The sequence below is a fragment of the Strix uralensis genome, chromosome 29 (genome assembly GCF_047716275.1).
Source record: "Strix uralensis isolate ZFMK-TIS-50842 chromosome 29, bStrUra1, whole genome shotgun sequence".
NCBI classification, from domain to species: Eukaryota; Metazoa; Chordata; class Aves; order Strigiformes; family Strigidae; genus Strix; species Strix uralensis.
In genome coordinates this window covers 3487187-3493186 of record NC_134000.1, presented here as the reverse complement: position 1 = coordinate 3493186, position 6000 = coordinate 3487187, and the positions used below count along the sequence as shown (strand labels likewise).

The window sequence follows — 6000 nt, the reverse complement described above, 5'->3', positions numbered from 1 at the left end:
AGGGGGGGAAGGAGGGGGGGAGATGTTCTTGCAAGGTCTGGCTATGCAGATTGCTCTCCCTGCCTGTGCTTCTGCATGGGATATGTGTGTGTTTTTTAAGAAATATTTCCCTGTCCCCAGCGCATATTCTTTTTTTTTTTTTTCCCCCCCCTGTCCTCTCCCTCTCTTACAAACACACATATGCACACCCCTCAGGATTTTTCTGCAACTGTACAGAGAGCTGCACAGCACAAAACATGGGGCTTGCTAATTAACTCTTTTCCTCGAATTGAAGTGCCTTACTGCAAGCACAAAGCTCCAAGCACAGACATCTTTTATGATGAACTAGAGCCTCTGAAGAGGAGAATCTGAACGTGACGTCAATAGCTGATAACTGACGCAGCCTTGCAAAGGAGTCTCAGGCTGGCTCCTTGCAGCCTGCAAGCCCTAATGATGCTATTTTTTCCCCAGTCCCCCCTCGTAGTGAATTACTAGAACGCAAACACACACACACCCTTTTTTTTTTTCATATATATATTTATAGATCCTTTATTCTCCAAACAAAGGATTTTTTAAGGGGGGAAAGGCACTGGGCGGGGAGGAGAGAAATTTTTTTTAAAAAAACAACCCTTCTTTGTGCTGGGTGCAATTCACTGTATGAAACCATCTCTGTCTCTCGGCAAAGCAAACATCCCTGCCTGAAATCCACATTTGTGCACGATGGCAAACTGGTGCATGGTGGTGGTTGTGTTTTTTCCAAAGCCCACTTTATAAAGACACTGCAAGAAGACAGACACAATAATGCTTGCAAGGCAACAGGCAGAGAGGCAGAGACAGACTCAACACAACTGTGGATTAGGGGGTTGTGCAGTAGGACAGCATGGAAGGCGGTCAGTTTGGGGTTTTTGGTGTGGGGGGTGTTTTTGTTGTTTGTGTTTGCTTTTTTTTTTTTTTAAATTCTCTGCAATGATGCACCTAAAGCAACTGTGGATGGTGGTGCAGAAAGAAGCTGGGGTAGGGGGGTGCGTGGTTGGGGTGGTTGTGGTGTAGGGGGGCAGACTTAATGCACATTTAATGTTTTGGACGTAGCGTTCCAGCGAAATGCCTTTGTGTGTGGATTTTTTTCCCCAGTACCTGCTAAAAATAGCATCAGGGTTTTGATCGCGTTCCAGAAATAGACAGAGGGTTGCACTTGTATAAAAAGCGAGCGCGGGTGGAAGAAAACCTGGACATCACCGCAGTATTTTTTTCCAACTCCTGTCTGGAAATTAATTGTTGGATTCCCCCCCCCGCCCCTTCCCTCGCCCCCCCCCCCCCCCTCCCCCCTCCCTCCCCTAACCGAGGAGTTCCCGTTCGGGTAAGTAGTGATCTTTCCTGTGCATGGTGCAGAGAGTGGCTGTGAGTCTTGTCTTTCTTTTATGCATGCCTGGATTCATTTTTTCCCCCCTTTCCTTTCTACTTTTCTTCTAAAGCGAGAGGGGTTGACTCGTCTACAGAAAGAATTTGGTGCATGCACGGAGCCCGGAGACAGGGAATTCTTGCAGAAAGGGGAATCACCCTGTCGGTAAATCTCTGAATCAATAGCGAGCTGCAACTCTCCCTCGCTCTCTCTGTCGGCGCTATTGAGCCCCTCTCCCCACCCGCCCCCCTCTCTATTTTCGCCTGCCGAGGGGGGCCGGGCCGGGGGGGGGGGCGGTGAGGGGGGGGGGAGAGCCGGGCGGCCGCCGGGAGCTGTCCGCGCCCCGGTGCTGAACCCGCCACCGCGGCGGCGGCGGGCGGCCCGGGTGGCCGGTAGCCGGTGGCCGGTAGCCGGTGGCCGGTGGCCGGCGGGCGGGGGCCGCGCAGCGCCGCCCGGGAGCAGCGGCTTCTCCCGCGGAGGTTTCCCCGCCGGCGCGGCGCCGCCCGCCCTTCCCGCCCGCGCGTTTGAAAGAGCCTGTACCTGATGATGGTGCTCCGCAAAATAAGAGGCTATAGGTTGCTTTATTTGGACTCACCCCTTCTCCTCCCACCTCATTTTTCCCCTCTAAGTGCTCACACCTTCCGCAGATCGTGTGTGTGCGAGTGTCTGTTTTTATTATTGCCCGTCCTTCGCGTCCTTAGTCACATCCTCACCAGCTGAGTTGGTGGAATGACTGAATTAGAGGCGAAGTCGCGGGGGATTGTTGTGGTGTGTGCGGAGCAGGGAGCTGTAGGGTTACCTCGGTGCTGCGAACGCCCGGCACCCCCTCACCGCTCCTGGGAGCCGGGGAAGTTCCCGCCAGGCTCTGAGCATGCAGGCTCAGGGGCATCCCGGCTAGCAAAGACATGTCATCAGATTGCATTAAAAGAGACACGGAAACACCGCCCGGCGCTCCCATGCACCCCCCCCCCCCCCCTTCCTCCCCCCTACCCCCCGTGATCCCGCACCACGGTATCCCTCCGAAACCGCCGTGGAGGGGGGCTCCGCCGCAGCCTCAGCCCTGCAAGGGGTGGCAAAACGCCCAAGGCAGACAATAGCCAAGGCAGCGGCTTTCCCCTCGGCACGTTTGGCCGTAGCCTCGCAGTAAAAGCAAGCTTAGAAAATGGTGCACCTACCACACAAAGCCCGGCAAGAATTGCGGATCCTGCAGACAATGGCATGATGCAGCCATGAGCACCAGGGTAGCACGGCACAGGGGGCTGGGGGGTGAGGGCACCTCCCGGCCCAGCCCGCCCGCAATGGCTCTAATCTAGGCACACAAAAGACATCATTTCTTGCAATTAATCAACCACCAGCGCCTGAATTCACAGCACGGTACTCCACCCACGGCTGCCCTTCGTGTCTAAACCGTCCCTTCCCCGAGCTTGCGTGGTCGTATTTACAAGCGGACCCGAGATCTAGTTTGTTTGTTTGGTCGTTTGGTTTTTTTTTTTTTTTTAAAGCAAAAAAATCCCCTTACAACACGTGTAGCCAATCATTGCAACTCTTAATATATCGCTATAAAACAGTCATTAGAAACAAGAAATGCCCTCCTTCCTCGCCCCCTCCCTCGCCTTCCCAGCCCTCCCCTCCTAGATCGTTGCCTCTCTTGGCACAATGCATAAGATTACCCTTAACTGGATCCTATTAAATAATTCAATGGTGGCGGTGTAATTTTGGTTGGAAACTGCACGGATTTCCAAGTCGTGACTGTAAAAGTGAGTAATGTGCTCTGGCTGCGTCATGGCTCCAGTCACAGATGGTTCCAAACTGAGGAGAAATCGTGACTTCGACTTGAGACGTCCCCTCTTCCATGAAAAGACCATCCAATCACAACGGCGTCGGGGGGCAGCCGGACTCCGCGGAGCTCGCTTTCTCCTTGCTCTCCCGTCCGTGTGTGTGCGTGTGTGTGCGTGTGCCCGCGCGTGTGTGTGTGTGTGTGTGTGGATAAAATCCTCAACAAGTTGCAGAAGGGGAAGGGAGAGGAGGGGTTAATCCTGGGGAATCTTCTGCACCTAGTGAGATCGTGACCCTCCCACACAGTACAGTAACTTATATACATACCTGGAGGAAGGGACGCTTTGCTTTTGGGCTTTCTAAAAAAAAAAAAAAAAAAAAAGCAACAACAAAAAAAAGCAAAAAAACCCCCCAAACCCAACAAAAAACCCCAAAACACTCTTGGTGATGGTTTGATGGTTGCACCCCGCGCGGGACTCCCCGGAGCGGCCAGGGACGCGCCCCGCCAGGTAAGTGCTGGGGATTTTCAAACTTCTGCTGCCTGCGCTGCCCCGGCCGCCCTGCCCGCGCTGCCCGCGCTGCCCGCGCTCCGCTCCGCCGCGCCGCTGCCGCTGCCGCTGGGCTCGCCGGGGGCTTGGGGGGCGCGGGGCGTCGTGGCGGGCGGGAGCGCCGGTGCCGGCGAGGGGAGGGAGGGAGGGAGGGAGGGAGGGAGGGAGGGAGGGAGCCGCGGCGGTGCGGGCTGGGACTGGCGCGGAGGTGTCTCGCGTGGGTTTCCCCGCGCCGTTCGCGCGGGACCCCGGTGCCGCCGCGGGGCAAGCGGTGGACTTGCAAGTTCTGGAGTTTCGGGCCGAGGTGCGAGTCCCCTCCGGTGCCCCGCGGGGATCTGCCCCAAGGCGGGCGGGACGCGGCGTGGACGTGGCCGTGGACGTGTGTTTCTTGGTCCCGCTGCCGCCGGGCGCTGGCGGGGCCGCTGGTTCCCCGCAGGCTTTCAGGAGAAGACCTCTGGAGTTCAGTGACATGTCCTGGAAACTTTTACCAAGCGGGTGTCCCCGCCGACGGCGGTGGCCGGGGTGGCTCAGCGCCCACGACGGTGTTACGGCGCGAAGGAGCGGAGGGGAGGGGGCGTCCCGCCCCCCCCGCCGCCCCGGGTTGGGTCGCCCCTCGGGGCTGGTTGGCTCCCCTCGCCGTGCTGGGGGGGGGAGGGGGGGAGTCAGCGGCGGGTCCCCCATGTCCCCGATTGCCCGCCGGGAGGTGGCGGGCAGCCCCGGGGCGCCCCCGCCGGGGGGAGCAGCGGCTCCGCGCCCGGGGGGACCCGGCGACGGGGCTGGTCCTCGGTTTAACGGCGCCCCTTTGGCAGCGGCTTCCCGGAGAGGGGCTGGGCGGGGGGGGCGGTAGGGACGAGGAGGGGGTCTGGGCTGGCTCGGCCGCGCTCTCGGACGTGCTCTTGTCGCGGATTAGGTGACTAATTAAACATAGGGAGGGCTTTTTTTTTTTTTTCTCCCTTTTTGTTTTTGCTTTTTTTTTTCTTTCTTTCCCTTCCTTTTTTCCTTTCCTCATCCTCTCCTCATCCTCTCCTCATCCTCTCCTCTCCTCTCCTCTCCTCTCCTCTCCTCTCCTCTCCTCTCCTCTCCTCTCCTCTCTCTCCTCTCCTCCTTTCGGGAAAGAAAAAAAAAAAAAGGGAAAAAAAAAAAAGGGAAAAAAAAAAAAAGCCGAACTAGGCAATGTGAGGCGCCGCCTGATTGGTGGGTGACGATTTTAGCCCGCACCAATGAGCTGCCCGCCTGCTCTCTATTTATTTAGCGCTCAGGGGGGAGAGTTTTCTCTTTACGCAGCGCCCGTGCCCAGCGCCGGAGCCTCCGCGCGGAGCGGGGCCGCGGACACGCCGCGCTCCGCCACGCTCCCGCGGCCCCGCCGAGGGGGGGGGGGGGGGTGGGGGGGGAAGGGGGACGGCGGTGGGACCCCCCCCACCCCACCCCCCCCATCTCCCCTCCCCTCCCCACCGCCGCCTCGCCCTGGCGGGGTCCCGGGTTTTCGCAGCGGGACTTGGTGGGGATGGGGGGTGGGGACACGGCGTGGCGGGGGATGGCGGAGCCGATCGCCCGTGGGTCCTGTGGATGTTGTGGTGGCAGCCGGATGGATGGATGTAGGAAGCCGCGGGAGACTTTGTCCTTCGCGAATCTTTTTGCGGTCTGGGCTTGCTGTACATAACTACCTACCCGGGAAGCCCTTACCCCAAAAAGCATTCGCGGAGGGCGCTTTCGCCGAAGGAGCAGCAGCTGCGATCGCCGAGCCTTGGACTTATCTAGACTCTGTGGGCTTCTATTATTAATTCCTGGCACCTTTCCCTTTCCCCCGTCCGGCCCCCCCCCTCCCCCCCCATGCTGTGAGTGTATATATGTGTCTCTCTAGATATATATGTAGCGAGAGAAATAAACACCCTTTTCCCCCTTTCCTACTCCGCTTGGTCCCCCAGACGTCCAAATATTCACCGTCGCCTACTAGCCTAACTTTTTAATCGACTTTTGCCTAACGGAGCAGATCACACGTTTATTCGGATAACTGTATGGCGGTTTTTATTTCATTAATGGAAAAATAAAAATAGAATAAAACTTCCTAAAAGTTCTCCTACCCTCACCTTTCTCCCCCCTCCCGTCCTTCCAGGGCATAGCCGCGTTTAAAAAATATGGGTGTCCTAGTTGATCGAGATTAATTCATAAAAAAAAAAATCTTCGGAGCGATTCATTAAATGCTCTGTAATCGGGCGCCTCGGCTTATTGCGAGGGGGGGAGGGTGGGATTTACTGGGATCACCCCATAAATAATAGGGAGGGAGGAGGAGGGGGAGGC

At 57.4% G+C, this 6000-nt stretch overlaps 1 long non-coding RNA gene across 1 annotated transcript in view; it reads left to right on the top strand.

The window, feature by feature from the left end:
- The first annotated feature begins 2561 nt into the window (after window positions 1-2561).
- LOC141935875 (uncharacterized) overlaps window positions 2562-6000 on the top strand; it is a 63727-nt gene continuing 60288 nt past the window's right edge. Inside the window, exon 1 of the long non-coding RNA XR_012626650.1 lies at window positions 2562-3663. This is a non-coding gene — a long non-coding RNA (uncharacterized LOC141935875). The remainder of the gene's footprint in view (window positions 3664-6000) is intronic.